The sequence below is a fragment of the Patagioenas fasciata genome, chromosome 9, assembly GCF_037038585.1.
Source record: "Patagioenas fasciata isolate bPatFas1 chromosome 9, bPatFas1.hap1, whole genome shotgun sequence".
Taxonomy (NCBI): domain Eukaryota; kingdom Metazoa; phylum Chordata; class Aves; order Columbiformes; family Columbidae; genus Patagioenas; species Patagioenas fasciata.
In genome coordinates, this window is record NC_092528.1 from 21,128,033 (window position 1) to 21,147,407 (window position 19,375).

Genomic DNA, 19,375 nt, shown 5'->3' on the forward strand with positions numbered 1-19,375 from the left:
TCCCAGGTGTGTGGGAGGGGACAGCAGTGCCATGCCTGTGGGACTCCAGCCCACGCTGAAATCACTCAGCACAGTGGGACTTCCCTATGGCTGAAAATCAAGGTCTGATGTACTTCTTGTCAATGCTAACAAGCTGTCCCTAGGTTGACATTTCTATGTTGACTCATGGCTAAAAGAATCTCCCCCACTGAGCAATCAGCCGGTGTCCTCTAAAGGCATGCGGTCTGCTCAAGAGTGGCAAGTTATGACCTGCCAATGGAGCTATTGTTATTTGAGATTTTATTAATCATTTACTACATTTTATGAGGTTAGTCACCTGCATCGTCTCTGTGCTGACACAATAATTTACCACTACAAGGATGAAAAATAAAATAACAGATCATTTACTGGCAGCTCACAATGCTCCTACCAGGTTACAAAGGCAGCTAGTGGAGAGAGATTTCTGCTGGGGAATCAAAATAAAACGAAAAGGGATGATGAAACACAGCCAAAAGGGTATCACTGAAGATCAGTTTTATACTGAAGCATGTGATAATCAATTATTCAGAAACATGGCATTGAACTATCTTTCCCCATGGGTTTATAAACCTCTCACAGTCTTAGCTCTGGTAACAGTTATCCAGGGATATGTAAGGGTATCACTGGAGGCCACAAGAAGACACTGATACTAGGCACATAATATAGATAAGAAGGATATTAGAAAGCACAGAACTAGCTCATCTCCTGCTGTAAATGTATATTACTCCATCAAGGTCAATGGTGTCTCAATGATTGGACCCACAAGCTGTCAGGAGAGAGCCTCACCAGGCAGAGGCAGCCTGGGCTGGGTCCATGATGCTCCTTTTCAAGCTGGGAGCAACAAATGGGGCTAAGCCACGGAACACACAGCAACTTTTCTCACAGCTTGGTCTTTTGTAGCAGAACACTTGGGGAAGGGCAGAACAACATCTCACGCATGTGTGGGGAGGACATGGACACAGCTGGCCTGGCAGGCCAGCAGGGAGCTGTGCCATGCACCCAGGGGAGCTGAGCTGGGCAGGAGTTTCGAGTCTCCTTAAAAGCATTTTTCAAAATAAGCGATAAATTATTTATCAACTATAAATGGCCAGGATAAATCTGTTGGTAAGCAGCCGCACAGCACAGTTAGTTTTGACAACTGCAACTGACAATTTACAGCTGCTGGTAGATCGCTGTTAAGGCTATTACTCAGTCTCCTAATATACTACACAATACTTACAAGAATAACAAACGACTTCCCCAGCCTCTCTCCCTGTTCAGGGTCCCCACGACTCCAGTCTCTAGCTTCCCTAGCAATGTGTGGCCTTGAGCTCTGCCATCGTTTGTTGCCCTGGGTATTTCTCAGACGATGGACATTTGCAACCCCCGGCTCATTGCTCACATGGCAATGAAGCGCAGGATTTCTCTCTGGCCGCTTCTGCTGACATCTTGGCAGCCATGGTGGCCTCTTGAAAGAGTGATGGGGAAGGTACAGTGACCATGGTGATGCGTGGTACAGATCTCTGCTACACCAGCCAATGAAACTTTGCTGTGTGCAAGAAGAAGTGACAATTTATTTTCCAGACCTACTCCCAGGGCTCCTCCTGCGAAGAGGACAGAGCAGCTCAGCTGCTGATGGTGAGGGAGATGTTTGTCTTGACCATGGACAAGTGGTGAAACCAGGTGTTGGAGGGACAGAAACATGCTAGAACAGACAAACAGCCTTTCTTCCACTTAAGGCACTGATATAACAAATATGCAAAAAATGACATATTTTACAAGTGTAGAGACTTCCTAGCAATAGTTAGCTTCTAAACATTCCCCTGTCCTGTATAATAAATGAAGAGCACAGTAAATGTTATGAGAATAATTCATTATTCATCACGAATAACAAATGAAGGGAATAATTTACTATCCACTAATCTCTAAAAGAGCTCCCCTTCTTTTCAATCACATTGGGATGCTGAGTGCTGAGGATGAGTTCCATGTTTGGTCACCCATGGCTGTTGCTGGGAGGGTGTGGTGACCCCAGGGCCAGCACAGTGCTGCTGTTTGCCGGTGGTACCATCACACAACCTGTGCAGCTGTCACTTTCGGTGTGGATAAGGACAGTGGTGCATCTCTGATGTCCCTTCTACCACCACACTCCTTCCCGAGCCCACCCATGTCCACATGTGACAGTCACATACCTGCGCATGTTCCATTCCTGCAGCCCTGGTTAAGCCTCTAGGATGCTGTTGTACTTTGACCACAACAGAGTCCCGAGGTGTCAAAACAGAATTAAAAGGCATTGTCTAATAGGTAAAAAGGAAGGATTGTTTTTTATTTCATCAGCCTTGTGCCATATGCAACACCTGTTCCACCTGCCTGCTTGGGCAACGGGATGCAATTCTCCCATCATATTCAGCACCAGAGCCCAAATCCAGCCTTGTTCCCCTCCACCCTCCTCTTCCAGGCTTTCCCCTCTTTACCTCCCTATGAGCAGCTCTCCTTTTGCTATTTCCCAATATCAAATTTCTTTTTGCTTGTCCGCAGCTAATCTGTTCTGGCCTTGCTCTCATCTCTCAAACATCATCCTGCTGGACTGATCCTCCACAGGATTTAACCTCTTGCCAAAGCCCCCCAGCCTCTTTCCTTGGGAGCTTAATAATGCTGCCTGCTTGGGGGTAGCATTTGTGGACTTATTTCTGGTTTATCTCTGCTGATGATTATTTGTTTATTGCTCTTCCTTCTCGTGTTCCCCCAGTGCTCCAGATGACAGACAGCACATAAATCACTGTAATAGACCACAGCGAGCAGAGACAAAGTTCTACAAATTGTGTGTGTGTGTGTGCGAAGTGGTAGATAAAGAGCATTGGTGGATCCTCTTGGTGTCTTTCACAAGGAAACTGTGCTCCCAGCCCAGGCATCTCCTGCATCCCTGACCACTAAGGATGACTAAGATTATACCCTTGGGAAAAAGGTCCCTGAAAAAAACCCCCTCTGTACGCCACACTTGTCAGCTGCCCTGGGACACCAACAACCCCTTCAGACTGTTTTCGTGCATGATTTGTTTGAAAAACCCCTAAATGCACATGTGCAGCTGATAGATCTGAATATAAAAAACTGAAATTCTGCATTTTGATTTTAGAAAGTTATTATTTTTATTCTAACCTTTCACCTGTATTATTGCTTCTGGATGTGAGTAAGCACTAAAACATAAAGGGTAGTAAAAAGCATCTGCCTGTTACACAGTAACTGCCCTCATGTGAATTTAACTTGATGAGTATCTTTAGTGTTTTCCAATGATTTCAGCTCTAAGTTTTGCTAAACTTGCATTTTTGGAGACTATTTCTGAGTAAAGACTTCCATAGGAAAATCAAGATAATGCTGGCAAACTGACTTATGACCTCCAACATCTCAAAATATTCACAAACCTGCTGACTAACTGGGTACAATTTTGTCTCTGTGGACTTTCCATCCCTGAATGGAGTGATTAGCAACAAAGAGGGGATTTATATTTAAATCAGTGTGAGCTAATGAACACTGGTGTGTGCTGACAGCGGCCTCAGAAGAACATGCCATGGTGCTGTGACAAGGAGCGTTTGAGAAGAGGACAGCAAGGGTGAGGTTCTCACCCCTTGTCCTCGCTGGCTGCCGCTCTCCATAAAACCCACCACCCCAGCAAAGTCTGGGCTCCACTGACCCACCCAGCTACCAGGAATCGGACCATCGAAAGTCAGCAACACTTACAGACTAATAACATTTAACTAGGTAGTTGAGATGATCAGACCCCCAGAAGAAGTCTACAAGACACTTTCTGAAGACAAGTGAGACAAGAAGAGTCACACCAAGCACTGCAGCTTCCTACCAGCCTTTCTGGGCTGCTCTTTTCCTCAGGGCAGTGCGGAAGGATGTTTCAGTCTCATCATTCCTTACACGTACCTTCTGGCTCTGGAGGACTGCCAAATTTTCGTGCCTATGCATGATTCTACAGCTACAACCCACACAACCTACCTCCCAGAAACCTGCAAAGAGCCTCCTTAGATACCCACACAGACCTGCAGGTCAACAGGGTCCGATAAGATGATCCATAAAATCGTGCATTTCCCAGGAAGGCCTGATTTAGACAGACTGCTTTAATAAGAATTAAGGCACTAATCTGAACACATGCATAGAGGGTATGAGCTATGGTTTGGCCTTCTGCATATGTGCTCTTCAGAGGCAGCGAGATGACCCACGTAATCCTGGCTCATACTGCTGACCTGCAGAGTGGGACCTTGGTGCAGGTTAAAGGAAAGTTTAGTAACATTTTGACACTTTTCATTGGCATTATGCCTTCTCAGGCTTTATCGGTCAGCTTTGAAGTCTAACCAGCTCCCTTATGTGGAATTCATATTTGGCACGGTTGCATGAGACATAATGTGGTAATAGAGGTAGCTCTATGGTAATTTTTAGAGCTGAGTGACATTTTTCAAATGGATAAGTTCACTGAAAAATGCAGGAACCAACAGTATTTGTGGAAAAATTAGAAAGTGTACAAATGTTTCATTTTGACATGTCAAAAGAAGTGCTTTGGAGATAGGGAGTTGTTTCAATGTCATCAAAACAAAATATTTTGACTTTCTGTTTTGAAACAAGTTTTGTTGTTTAAAAACTGACCTAAATTTTAGGAAAGGATTTTTTAAACCAGCACTATGTAACAAAAAAAAAAAAGAACTTTTTTTTTTTTCCTGTTGAGGAAAATTCTTGGTTTTACTGATTTCCCCTGGTCTTGGATTTGACAACCACACTGAAAAATCCATATTCATCTGCCTCTCTCACTGTTAACACTCATGTTGCATCTCCAGCTGCTAAAAAAAGCAATGCATCATGGCTGCTACTCAACATCTCTACTTTCACTGTGCAAAAAGGGGGTTGCTAAAATGGAGCTTTGTCCATGCCCAAAAGCACAGTGGCACCCCGGGTACATGTGACCACGGGTGACTCGATGGCCCTGGGCATGGAGGTGTCTGCCCACCCCACAGCTGCCCTTGGGCCCCGATGCACCTGGTCTTGTCCCCTGCTGGGCTCTTTACCCTTATCACAGCTTTATTTAGCCAAGCAGGTTAATGAATAACTCTGTGTTTCACCGGTGAAATGAACCTTCACCAGTGTCTTATCTCCTGATCAGGCGCAGCGAGAGAGCAGAAAAACAAAGACAGATTTGTCATGTCCTCTGTTACTCACCACCCGAAATGGCTGATAGGGCTCAGCAATGCAGCCACACTGCTTTTTAATGGCTAATTTATCTGCTTTCTGCTTCCCTTCCCACCTGTGAGTTTCGGTTCGGTTCCAAAAATAGCTTTGATCAAACAGTGGCTGTGGAGCTGGCTCTGTTTATGGCCAGCTGGGTTTCAGCTCTGGTTCTGGTGCTCTCAGACGCTTGCTTTGCTGGTATTTAAGCTCACATCCTCCCCAGCAGCTCTGGCTGCAGAGCAGGTACCCTTTGAAACCATTGGGAACTTTGTTACGTTTAGGATGCTGCAGACAGTGAGCCCCAGTGTCCTGTGGAGCCAAAGAACCATATGGACATCTCATGGTGGGGAAGCTCTTCAGATGCTGTAACTCCTCAAGATGCTCAAAGCCACCCAAACCCTTGGGAGTATCTTCACACACTGTAAAAGTCTGTTCATTAACAGCAGGTGAGTTTTGGGGTTTGATGTGTCCCTAGACAGGATAGTTCACCTGTGTGTGAGAAAGGGCTGTGAGCTACCTCCAATGCTCATGCATCCCAGCTACAGCAGTGTCTGAGCATCTGTCCAACCTGTCGTCGGATGCAGCAGAGCCAGATTTCAGCCCCTGCTCCATCAACCCCTGACACACCTGCTCTTCAATGTCACTGATTTCTGGGCCTCAGCCTCCTCAACTGATCTGATCTCTTTTGTCTAGGGTCTATCTGGAAACTGGCCATTATAGCATTTTCTTTTTTGTTGCCACAGAAGCACATCCAGTACTTTTTCCCTTCCTCTCTGCATCCCTTTGGGAGTTTGCTGCAAGATTCGGGATTGTGACGAATTCCTAAGAAATAGTAATTTCCTATAGGTTGTTCTCATGCCCTTTGTGACACAAGAACCTTCAGACATCTATTTCTAGGCTCTGCAGGAGAAAAGGGAGGCTTTAGCTACAGTGGTGAGCAGGAAATCGAAATGCATTTCACTGCCTTGCCCAGCACTGCAGTTAGCAGCTTCTGGTTCATTCATAGTGCATTGCTAGTGCCATTTGCTCCTGTTTATTTTATTCCCTTTTCCTCCTACCCCTCTCTGTTTCCTATCAAAACCCTGGGTGCAGATTGACGCTCGATGGCTGGGATGGAGCAGTGACAAATCTGCGGTGCGGCGCTCAATGGCCACAGCCATGGTGACTCAGAGCACGCGTAGCTGCTTTAAGAAAAATCTTTCTCCAGGACATCACAATTCAAAAATCATTTCCAGTTCTATTATTATTCTCAGCCCAGGGCAATCATACTGTGGTCTCCAGTGCAGCCAGCTCTGCCAGTCAATCCTGTTAAATACACTGAGTTTTCCTTCTAGTTTAGGGTTAACAAAAATTAAATTTGTGTGGCCAAATATAGGCAGAGATTTCATTCCCATGAGGCTCTGCCTGCATTACTGAATCCCAGTCTTTTTCATGTGAAACAAAAATACTCTAGTCATAGCTTCTTTATAAAATAATATCCCATTGAATTATGTTTCAGGGAAAAAGGGTGAGTTTGGGTTTTCTGCTGCGATCACACCAGTGAGGAAGGATTATTCAGGCTCCAGCAAGGGATAGGAATATAAATGCAGAAGATACGTACACAGCAGTGTTGCCGCTGCTCATAGCCAAGTCAGAATAGGTTTGGAGAGTGGCATGCACTGGATAAATACTCAAAATGTTCAGAACTTTGCAAACCGCATTGAAGTGACCCATCGTTTTCTAAATATGTAGTAATAAATTCCTCCAAAGGTGTTCTCTGTCCTTATTATTTGTTTTCCACAAACATCTGCTCCTATACAGGGATGCTAATGAAAAATTTCTTTAATTTGAGGGTGCCAGAGCCCTGGAACAGGCTGCCCAGAGAGGCTGTGGAGTCTCCTTCTCTGGAGACATTCCAGACCCACCTGGACACATTCCTGTGCGACCTGCTCTGGTGAACCTGCTTTAGCAGGTGGGTTGGACTGGATGATCTCCAGGGGTCCCTTCCAACCCCAACCAGTCTGTGATTCTGTAATCGAAGAGTGAGAGGTTTTCAATTTGATTTGTGGGATTTTTCACTTTCTCCTTCCCACGTCAGTCTCAAAATCAATCCACTTGTAGATAATCCTTAGATTCAAAAAAGAATGCAGAAAAAAAATCAAATAACTCACTCTCTCCTGACACTTCTCCCAGGGCTAATCTGTGATGCTGAGACACTGGACCATGGCCGCATGTGCTGCAGTGGGGTCAGCCTGGCAGGATGGAGCTGCAAACCACCCACACAGTGATTACAGAAGAAAAAAACCTGGAAAATCTGCTTTTAGCACAGCAAGGTCTTTAGGAACAGGCAGAAACCACCTGTCGTCACAGCCTGGCTATGCCAGTGCTGCTGTGTTTATTGTGGCCACGTTAATAATTACGATCAATAGTAACAATGAACAATAATAACACAATCATCATTACATTAATAGTAATGATTATAAATTCAGAACTTTTTAGATTTTTATAAAATATTTGAGTGCTGGACCTCCTGTTAGGCAAATCTGCCTTCACATTTGAGGTTATAAAAAGAAGTAGCAGTAGGGATTGCCAGTCACCTGGTTCTACATTATCTCCATTAAATGTGACAGTAGAAAACATTGAATAGAGATCTGAAAACCAATTATAACCAGTAAGTTCCAATAACTTTCAGGAAAACTAAAACATGGTTAGCTCTGAAATACTGATGAATAGTTTTAAATGTTTGTGTTTGTTTTGTTTTTTGTTAAGAAGAAAAATCATGTAAGATTTCTAGGAAAGTTATGGCTATGCAGGGAGTGAGCTACCTGAAATATAAGCTTTCTGCCTTATCAGACTTCTTTTAAAGGCTTTTGTTCAGAATTAGACAGTTCTGGAATTTCCCCTCCAAATTCTCTCTCTGCACTTGCTGTACCTATGCGGTTTCATCCCAGAAGGGTGCTGCAGACAAGAGTTGAATCTGCACAAATGTTTCCAAATCAAAACAGTCAAAGCACTACTCTATTTCCCCGGTTCTCTGATGTTTAGAAATAAACATTGGCAATGCTTATTTAGGGCTTCTTGAAGCATTTCTGAGCATGTCAGCAGCATAGTCTCTCCCAAACTGATGGAGCTTGCAATTTTGTTTGGTGACTAAGAAGTACAGGCTTAGAAACACTATTTTAAAAAGAGGAAAAAGAGGGATCTGAAGTCCTGTGTGGAGCACCTGCAGCAGCCGTTATTTCAGGCACCGATGGCCCCTGGGGACAGCCGGGCGCAGAGCTGCTGTCACCTGGTGCTGGACATGGTGCAGCATCACCCAGATCTCAGCCAGCTAAGTACCATTTGTACACATCCCCTCAACTCTCTCCATTTATTTTCCCAGCTTTCCTGAATCTCCAGCCCCTTCCTCACACATTTTGTTGTCTTCTGTATCCCACACTGGAAGATATTATTTCCACACCTCACCTAATCCCATGCATAAAAACTCCTTATCTTCTTACTCTTCAATGGCATGTTTTGCTTTCACAAATTCTAATATCCAATTTTCCAAAATTATTTTGTTTAATCATTTTCTACTTCTTATCTTGCCTGTCTTGACTTCTTCCTTATAAGTCTTGATTTGCCGCTTTTAAGATTTACCGCAACATACGAATTATTTCTATTTGTATCTGCATGTGAAGTCAGTTGTGAGGTGCCTTGGGAAAATTTGTTTTAAAAACATAATATGTAAATAAACAGCATCAGGGAAAGCTAAACTGGCTTATTGTCAATACATTTTAGTACATTTTCCACCTTAGGAGGTTTTTTTTTTATTATTTTCCTTTCTTATCTGTACATCATTTACATTATTGCCTTTTTCTGGGAATCACTCCAATGGCAGGACTAAGGGGTCATAATTTGATGGAATACAGTGATGGTGATGCTGGATAAAATGTGCACACTCTGTTCCTTTCAGTTAATATTACCAAGATAGCACGATGTTGGAGAAAATGGATGACCTACTTTTATCCTCTGCATTAGAGATATATTTTACAAGGTGGTAAGACTGCTTTGAAAATGTATGCAAAACCCGGAGAGGGCTGTACCAGTATCCACCCTGTGACTTCCATTTCTACTAGTGTAAATAAAATCAGAATTACAGAGTAAACATAAGGGGAAAAGTACAAATATTTTTATGTCTGCAACATAGCTCCATCCCACTATTCTTGGGAAACTTCATGTCCAGTTCTGCTCTGAAAGGGCATTCAGTCAACCTCAACTGCTTTTAATTATATTAGCAGTGTTATTGTAGTTCTTATTGTCTAAGGATATGACTGAAGTAGTATTTATACAGAGAAGTAATATCATTTGTTGGACCAGCTGATACACTGACAAACTTCTTGGCATATAAGCCTGAAAAAGTGTTTCTGTGCCTGAAAACATATCTGTTTTGTTGGTTTTTTTTTTCCCCCTAAATGATCAGTTAGTTCTAATAAAAGGTATTACCTTTCCCTGTAGACTTTGTCTCATTTAATTATATTAACATTGAAAATAGGCGAACTAAATTGCATAAGATAATTTGTTTTGTCCCCAAACCGCACTGCTAGCTCCAGCTGGGGCCCTTTGGTTCCAAACTGCTTGTAAAGATCTCAAGCATCAGGTTGCAATTATTACTGTATGCGTATTAACTCATTTTAATGAAAAATATCAGAAAGAGCATAAAGCATCAGACTTTGGGCTTTGAAATAACCATTACCTTTAAGAGACAGGGCTGAGGCTCACAAGAATTGTGTCTACATGTACTTGTGCAGGGGCTGCCCTTGCTTGAAGTGTGCAAAGTATCTGCTGGTGATGTCAGCACCGGGTCTGGATGGGTCTCAGATCCGGTCCCACATGGCAGCTTCTGTACCTTCACCTTGCTGTATAATTACTTTCATGCTGACCCATTTCTCTGTCTGTAAGAAACCCAAAGCAGAAGCCCCAAAACACTTGAACTCATTGTATTTCAGCTCAACGCAAGCGAGAAGCATCCAAAATCCTTAGCCAAAATAATTTCTTCCCAAGTTTCCAGCCAAATTTGCAGGCTCAAGAGAGTCCATGAATCACAGATAAGCAGCCAGCCATTTGCTGCATAACTTCACCTCTAATTACAAATGGGCAAACATAATACATGAAGTCATTAATTCATTAAAAATAAAACTGGGAATTTGATGTAATGGGATTAATGCTTAGATATGATGATGAGAAATAAAAGCATTCAGTGCACGGGCAAAATATAAGCTGCTTGGCTAGCAAAATGAAAACCATTTTTATTGCTGCCTTGTACCTGGACTACAGTGTTTATGTTTGACTTTGAACGTTACAGAATGGCTCTGTTTTGGTCACATGCACAGTGGTTTCCTCTTAACATTTATTCCTCTGGACTAAGGATTTTATTTAATGCAGAATTTTCAAACTGAAGGGATTTATCTTTTGTATGTCTTCTTCCTTGGAAAGTTATTTTAGAAATAATATATTTGTTTCATAGTTATCTGGGCCTGTCTTTTTTTTTGTATAAGTACTTGCTCCCTATCTCCCCTTCTCCCCAGCTTGTTTACTCAGGAAATAAAAGCTTGACCTTGACTTTAAGGTCTTTGGTGTTTCAGACTGTACAGTCAGCAGAGAGTAAGGGGAAAAATCAATGTGAACTGTATTAGACAAGTAGAACAGTAATGCATAAGTGCTGGGAATTTATCCTGGAAATTGAAACAACTGAGGTAATTCTTAAAGGAGAGCACGTCCCACTGATGCATCTCTTGTGGTTAAAAACCCACACCCCACCTTCTCTCTTCGGCACCCTTTTCCTCCCCAGATGTCTGACACAACCTTGGGGCCATAAGAAGATGGGGATGCACCAGAGGCCCTCCAAGGTGTCGCCTCATGCAGGTTGGAGTCAGGGCACTAAGTGGTGGCCCATGTCTGCACCTCCTACCAGCTCTGCCTCTGCGACTCTAGGTATTACAGGGGTCATGTTAGTATCTCCAATAAAAATATATGTCGAAAGAATCAACAAGACAGGTGAGAAAGGACAGCTCAGCAGATAAGAGACACGTTAATGAGGGTGTGAGCAATTGATAAGATTACATGTGTCACCTATGGACTCAAAAAATACCCTGTCCGTACAGTGTTTTGGGAGAAACTCTACTGTTTCCTTGCCATTTCTCAATTAATGGAGTGAAATCCTGGCTGAGCTACCTCAGCATACTGTCGGGACATCGAGGTCAGGGAGGCAAAGTCAGACTTCATCTACCAGACGTGCCTTTCCAGGAAGCCGTGCGGATCATTGCCGTTAAAATGCAAATCATGTTTGGTTCAATATATTTAAATACTAGCGAAATGTCCTCAGCAATAATAGCAGGCTGTTAATACATATGTGTATGAAATTTTTAATTAATTAGATGGCATTAGAGTGCCAGTTGTGTCCTCAAAACAGCTCAAAAGTTCTCTTTTACAGGGAATTAATATCTAATAAGAAAAAAATGCAATAGCTTCCTGAAGGCTTAATTAAATGCTTATGCCTTTATGTCTTTTGCAAGTGTTTTACTCATAACTTAGTCTGCCAGGGAATTGCACCACTGGTGTTTTCTGCAACAGGGGGAGTGCCCTGGGAAGTGCATCATCCATCAGGCTTTTTTTCTTCAGAGCCCTATTTTCCTGCTTAAACAAGAGATTGCTGAAAATCTTTGGGAAAAATGTCTGTCTGTCCCTTGCAAGCACCCTGCTGGAGGCAGGAGGAGGGGATGGAGGAGCTGCGGACCAGCCCGCGCAGGCAGAGGCTCCATGTGAGCTGCAGGCAGCGCTGGGGACCAGCAACACACGCAGCCAGGTTTTACCTCCCTGGTGGGAGACAAGTGCCACATTTGCACATTTAATAGCATTATCAAGTTAATATTCCCACAGATGGAACATTTGGGGTCTTCTCCCAAATCCTCCAAATTATGGTTCTGACCAGAGAATGGTCCCGTGTGAAAAACCTGTAGGATTAATGCCCTGCATGTGAAAATAGCTGACTTGTAGTAGCAGGAATGGCCATTCCTACCATAAATTAGATCCACATAAATACATCCTTATTTGCAAATAATCCATAGGTCTCATCAAATAATTTCCATTTTCCTTTTATGCAATGTGAAATTAAACAGAAGACAGCTAAAGCGAACTTCAAGCTGAAGCCCTCTAAAAAAAGCTGCTGTTGTGAAAAATATTATTTAGGGTAACTTGAGAAGCCAGCTGCTAAAATTCAGTCACTTTTTCCAGAGCAGAAGAATTTATAGGCCCTATGTTCAGCACAAATAATCTCTATTAGCTTCCCCTGCTTTTAAAATTGGGTTCCACTAACCTTTATTTATTATGCTTTCTCAGGACCACACAAATTAGACGAAAATAGCATGGTAGTCTATTTTCTGTTTAAGCATGTAAAGCAAGTGTGTACAATGTCTAGCACTAAGAGTTTCAGTCATGGTTTTATTTCCAGAACATTTTCAGGGCCCCAGATGTTATTGCTTAAAGCCATCCTCTACACCAGCAGATCTTCTTCAGTACTACTGCGTTATAAATAACACTAATAGTAGTAATAATGGCAACTAGTTCTTAAGTTATCTCATATCTTTCTTCAATTTTGTTTCTTGCAGCGCCACGTCAGGATATTTTGTCTGAGCTGATGGGAAGAAGGAGCATTGATTTTCTTGATTGCTGACTTCTCATCCCGTTTAGTGCTAAGGGCTGTTATAAATTGCACCGGGGCACAATGCGGCCGGGCTGTGCTGTGCCGGGATTGGGGCTGCAGCACCGCCTGCTTGCTCAGACTCTTCTCAGCAGGGGCCTTGCTTGAGAACTCGGTGTATTTTTGGTTGAGCTATGTGAGGGATAAAAGTAGGGCACTGGCGCTCAGCAGAACCGTACAGACAGGTTTTGCGTACAGAGCAAAACTGGAGAATGTGGAGAGGGGGGTTGGGCTTTTTCTTCTTTTTCTTTCGTTCCGCTGACTTGGCGCAAAAGTTGAAAATCAGGTTTTACCTAGTGAACTTCGATGAGTTTTTAAAGTAGATATATGTGAGAAAAACAGCCTGTTCAGAGCCAGAGAGGAGTGAGCGCTCCCCCACCAGCCAGGTCTGCATTGCCACTGGTGTTGGCAGGACCGATGGTCCCATCAGGGGAGAAGGAGAGATCTGAGATGTGAAGAGGTTTCGGCAGCTTCCTCGAGGTATCCTCAGTGTTCATGGCTGGGAAACTGAGCAGGGAAATTGACATCACTTGAGGCACTTTTCTCTAGTATTATTCTGTGGTTTGGAAAGCAATTTGAATGGAAAATGAAGAGAGTTGGAGGACAAATCAGAGAAGGATAATGGGACCAATTCAACAAGAGGAACAGAAATGAAAAGAAAAGAAAAAAAAAAAAAGGAGCGGAGTCTGGGCTTGAAAACCTCTTCAGTATCAGCATTTCTCCCCACCAAAAGGAAGCATTTTATTTTCCCTGGAAGGAGACAAAATGAGCAGCAGGGACTATTGTTGTGGCAAGAACACCTGGAGATGTGCTAGCTGCAGTGAGAGCTCGCTGGCAGTGATAGCAATGGCATAATTTGCAGCAACATCTGCAATCGTCCCAGCAACCATCTCTGCTCATTAATTAGCAGAGGCAGTAGGTCTGCCAGACAGTCCTGTTGGCTTTTGCCTTATTACTGTACCCCTTAGCTAATGAGCCATCCTCTTTCCTTCCTGCTGAGTGAGGTATATCAGTCTGGCCACAGAAATCCAATGTGCATCAAAGGGGGTGACAGCGCTCCCCATCATTTTGTGTATATACCCTATGGATCATATTTAACACACATGATGCAACAGCAGTGGGCTGTAGGCCTATGGAGATAATAGTAGAGGTTCATCAATGACTCCCCTGTCTCTCCCTGTGCATCTAATTTTACGCTGCAAGGCATGCAACCATGTATGTATGATTTTAGCTCCCTGAAAATCTTTTGGGTTATATGTAGTTTATTCACAATTCTGCCTTGGTCCTCCAAGCTGACAAGCATGTCTTTTCATCTTGCCTCATTTTCTCTGCCTGAAGAAAGGAACCATGACACTGTCCTTCAGAAGTGATTTGGTTTCCACCAGTGAGACAATATCATAATCCAGCTCTGCTTAACCCCCATTTCCACAATGTATTCCAGCTATGCAAGAAAGCAACATGCGGATCAGTACACAGGGACCCCTGGGCATCTTTGTCTGGCCATCACATTCCATCTCTATTGAGCACCGTCCTGCTGGTGAATTACTGTGATGATGGAGAAAATAATACAAGACAGAGGAAGGCAGCAACATTTAGCAATTCTCTGGCAAGCTCAGATTTTTTTTCCAGGGTTGCTCTTATGATCAGATGTCAAGTCCTGGATGTGACTAAGGGACTGAAGGCTATCGCCTGGGGATCTCCAGATCTCAGTGCAAGACAGTTTCTACCAAGCCGTGGCTGCCCAGCCCTGTAGGTCGTGCAGGCAGGATCCCGTTTGCCTGTGCACAGTGCCGAGCCTCAGGCAGCCTTGCTCAAGTCATTTTATGCACAGTTTAATTCTTTCCATAATGGGGAGGGGGACTTATTCCAAGAAAACCCGATCCAAAATGATCAAGGTGGCTTAACGACACAAGGCAAACAGCAGTGCTACGGCCCTGCTAGACAATAGCAAAACACATTCGGATACGCAGCTCAGACCTTGCTGCATTACACATGTAATTAGGTTGTTTCCATGGTAATGATCTAATTATGGTCTTCTTGGCTTTGTGTAATCACATTTGCTGCATTTTGGCAGAGCTGTTTTCCTTATTTTTGAACTGCAACACTTGGCAAGATGTTCTTTCTAAAGCCGAATAACAACTTTGCCTGATGGAAACCGACAAGTCTGTGAGTTTTTATTTAAAGCAGGGTTGAAGATACAAGACAAGACAAAACTATATATATATATATAGCATATATAATGTATATGTATATATAAAGAATGATTTTTATCCCTGTAATTTCTATTCTTCCTTCCTACATTTTTTTTTTCCAAGTGCTTAAAATAACGAATTGTAGCAGTGGCTCTCATGTGGGAGGGGAAACTCCAGAGACCTTTCTTCTGTTCCCAGGGTTAGTGATGGGCTGACCTTAGGGCATGAGATTTTTTGCCATCTGGCGATAACGATACTGATTTCAGATGAGATGTATATGCAAAATGTATATTATTTTTACTAAGTTATTTCAGCTGCTGGTAAGCATGATACCTTAGAGACAGCTGGTGAAATCCTGGCCCTGTAGAAGGCCAAGGGCAAAACTCTTGTTGATTTCCATAGTGCTGCAACTTCCCATGTGTCTGTTCAAACACCTTAGAAAAAATCAGATGGAAAAAGCCAAGTCTAACAGCCTTGACTAAAGTGGATTCTCCACCCAGCTGCCCCAGAGCTGAGCGAGCAAGGTGGTGGTAGATTCTGGTGATACATGCGGTATCTCGGCTGCCAAGGCCCTGTGGGGGTATCTGGCAGTGGGATTTGTTTTTCACAAGTGGGATTCTCTTTACTAAGAGCCCACCTCTCTCTACGGCTCTGCTTATTGATCCGTGTTACAGGGCAGTTTTGGGGAGGTGCAGAGTTCAAGGCTCTGCAAGAGCCAGTGCTCATAGGGATTTGTCATGGTCCGTGCTCTGCTGTGCAAAAGCGCTTATTACAGCCTGTAATCTCTCCTAAAGCAACTCTCTCCTTGAAGTCAGCTGCAAGATCTGGCTGTTAGTTATCACTTACAGAGCTTTTTAAAGCTATCTTGCAAAACAAAAGATATATTTCTAGCTTGAGCAATAAGGGATCTGGGGAAAGATAGGAGATGAAAGGTCAAATAAGAGAAGCTTGCGAAATCACGCTGGAGCAGAACTGTAGGCCGTAGTCAGCCAGGAGCTTGTATTGCGATTGACAGGGCTATTCACGGAAAGGGTTTTGATCGGAGTTACCATGACAATAGGAAACACCTAAAAAAGATCTATGAAATACTATATCGGCATCAAACCAAGAAGTTAAGCCAAATCCTACACTCTAGTTATCCGTATGAGTCAGTAGCTTCCATAGTAGTATTGCTAAAGGAAGGATTTGGTCCTCTGACTTCGAAGATTTGGGAAAATAGGTATGAAATGCATATTATGATAGAAAATATTTGTGCCGTAGAGTTCACTGCAGAAGGATGTTGTAGATCTTGCAGATATTGATTACCGCTCTTCCTTAGTGTACTGAATATACACACAAGACAACCGAGTCCTTTGGTAATACAATACAGCACCCGCTCTGAACACCCTCTAGGGTCTAGGGATGGAAATTTCCATCTCTAAGCCTTGACAGAGAGATTTCAAATCCAAAATGAGTGGCACTGAATTTCAAGGGCCCAGCAAAAATAATTGACTCTTGAAAGCAGTGTTTTCTCAAAATATCAGGTGAGAAGAAAACCTGGTGTTGCCATTTTTGGAATGAATAATGATGTGAGGTTTTGCTTTTTTTTTCTTCATTTGATGCATCTCAGTACAGGATCCCTGGACCTTACAGCAATGAGCAGAGAGACTGTCCTCTGCTGTTACCCAAAGAAGGTAAGCGGTAAGCTACACTATTGAGCCACATGATTTCATGTTATGATTAGCAGAGAATAAAACTAACTGTGGTTAGCTATTGCCACTTAAATTTTAGCAGACTGACACCTCTCAAATGCCAAGATATACCCCAATAAGACCACAAGAAATGCTTGTGAATGGACAGGTAACTGTGTAGCAGTTGTGGTCAAAGTCAAACAACAGCAGTGGAGTGGGGTGGGATTTGAGGTCTGCTCTGTCACTGCTCCTAGCAAAGTGAATGATTTTTCTGAGGAGCTTTCAGCAGGTCACAGATAACTGACTTCCACATCTTCCCTGCAGAGTAGGTAGGTATGAAACCTGTACCCTGCTGGAATGTCATTCTCCATTGATATACAGTCATCTCCTGGATGGGCAATGTCTTAGTAGGACATTTCGTGCCTCGGGTGCCCTCCACCTTCCTCCTCCCTTGTATTTTCTGCCAGACAGAGAGAGGAAGAGGAGGGTGACAATCAGCCAGAGGTCCAAGGCCAAAAAACTGAAAAAGGAGAGCAAGCACTGAGGCTGGTAGGGACCAAGGTGCAGCAACCCTGCTTGCTGAAGCTTCCCAGAAACATCTCACCATGAGGCCCTCACTGGAAACCCTGCAGAAAAGTCTTCAGCTGACGAGCAGCCACTGGCGAGTGCCTGGGGGTGAGGGGTGAGCTGCCTGAAGGGGATGGGTTGGGTCCTCTCTGAATTTTGTCCATGCAGCACAGCAGTGTTCTTATGGGATACACAACATGACCATGAGGGGTATCATGTCCTGCTTCTCTTTCCGTCTCCTCCCTATGTAAGAGCTCAGCAGGGACAGGCTTGCTTCCAGAAAGAATAATGTTTTGTTGCCAAGACCCCTGTTCACTGAAACTGCTATTTCTTGTAGTTTGGCTCTGGTTGTGGTCTTGGAGGGCATGGAACAGAACATGTTACTGTGCAGGCTGCATAGAGGCACTGGCTGTGCAAAGCCTCACGTGTGAACTGCAGTAATCACCATCTCCTGCCTTCAAGGTATTTTACGCTTGTAGGACTAAAATCAGAGCTGAGGAGCTTGTGCTCCTTTCCACAAGTCTGTCAATTTCATTAATGCCACCAAAGGGTTTATGTGTGCCTGCAGAAGAGACCAGACCCCCCAATTTATTCTGCCCTCGTTTCCTTCTTTCGTAACCCAGATATTTGCATAACACAGAGCAGCAACGCCAAGCACCAGGTGCCTCCTTTCCTGCTGCTCGGGCTCCATATGCTGCCTCTCTGTGTCAGCCCCAGGGAGCTCTGCAGTTGCAGGAGGACAATTTTTTAATTGTATGTGTGTAAATTAGAGCCGACACTCAACAGTTTTAATTCATCGACTGAACCTGATCCTTGCTCACACCCTACCCATCAGATAACATTAACACCAGGATCAATACAGCCAGATAATTACAACTAGTAGAAAACCTAAGTGTATGTTTCCAGTTTCTTTCATCAAAACAGAGTCCTAGTCATATGTTCCTGCCAATGCTTATACAATTCTCCTTTATTACACTGGGAGTTCACACAAACCTAATACTGTATAAGACTTTTAAAATGAATACTCTCAACCACAAATTCCCTCTCATCCAGATCTAGGTCATCTATCTTGGTATGAATCCCTAATTTTGCATGTGTAGGGGGGAAACCGTCCCTCTCTTTCCCTTTTGATCTACTCCCAAATCTACTGAGGTCAACAGCCACAACAAGAACAATTGAGAAAAATCAAAGACAGGTCTGTGAAACTTCAGAGATTTTACCTTTGGGTTTTACTAGCTAAAGCCAGTTGATATAATTTCCCACTTTCTCCTGGTCACCCCAGATCTTGTTTCGCAAACTTACATTGCCCTTTTGTTCTTTACATATTTGCTTTGCTAATAGTCAAGAGAAGCTTGTCCTTTGCAGATATTGCCTTAGGAAATGATACTGGCAAGCAGAAAGTCATTTCACACCTCCCCAGAAAGCATAAGTCAGTTTAGAGACATTCTGATTTTCTGTGTCACATGGAACACCGAGGAGGACACTGCTTCTGACCACAAAACATTGACTCCCAAGCCAAAAGGATAAGGGACCGCTCAAAGCGTGGTGTTGAGTGAAATATAAGCATTTTTCCCATTTTCACTTTAAATTATACAGAATCAACAAGGTCAGTGTACCTTGATCAGGACCTAAGCAACAGCTCAATGATAGATAAATCTCACCTCTGAACCAGAACAACGCGAGCAGGTGAAGCCTCTTCTTCTGAAGCCTAATATTCGGCTCTGACTTCTAGAACATCTGGAGTTAAACAGCAGTATAATCCTGTAGTGGCAAGGAAACAAAATGACTGTGATCGTTAATTGTACTGCTATAAATTCTGTGGTATAAGAAAATTTCATCTGTGCACACAGTTGCGAAGAAGCCATCATGAACATGGGCTGTAGCCCATACACACACACAGCATATGTACACACAGAGAGATCAATAGCTTGCATATGGTGCACGTGGCATAATTCATGACTTTTCTTGAAGGCTGTCACAAATCTGAGATCTATTGGGTGAGAAGAGTACTGGGG

General features: G+C 43.3%; 1 long non-coding RNA gene across 2 annotated transcripts in view; it reads right to left on the reverse strand.

The window, feature by feature from the left end:
* LOC139828645 (uncharacterized) overlaps positions 1–19,116 on the reverse strand; it is an 85,065-nt gene extending 65,949 nt beyond the window's left edge. For both annotated transcript variants that reach the window (XR_011740533.1, XR_011740534.1), the window contains exon 1: positions 19,022–19,116. This is a non-coding gene — a long non-coding RNA (uncharacterized lncRNA). The remainder of the gene's footprint in view (positions 1–19,021) is intronic.
* Positions 19,117–19,375: the final 259 nt, after the last annotated feature.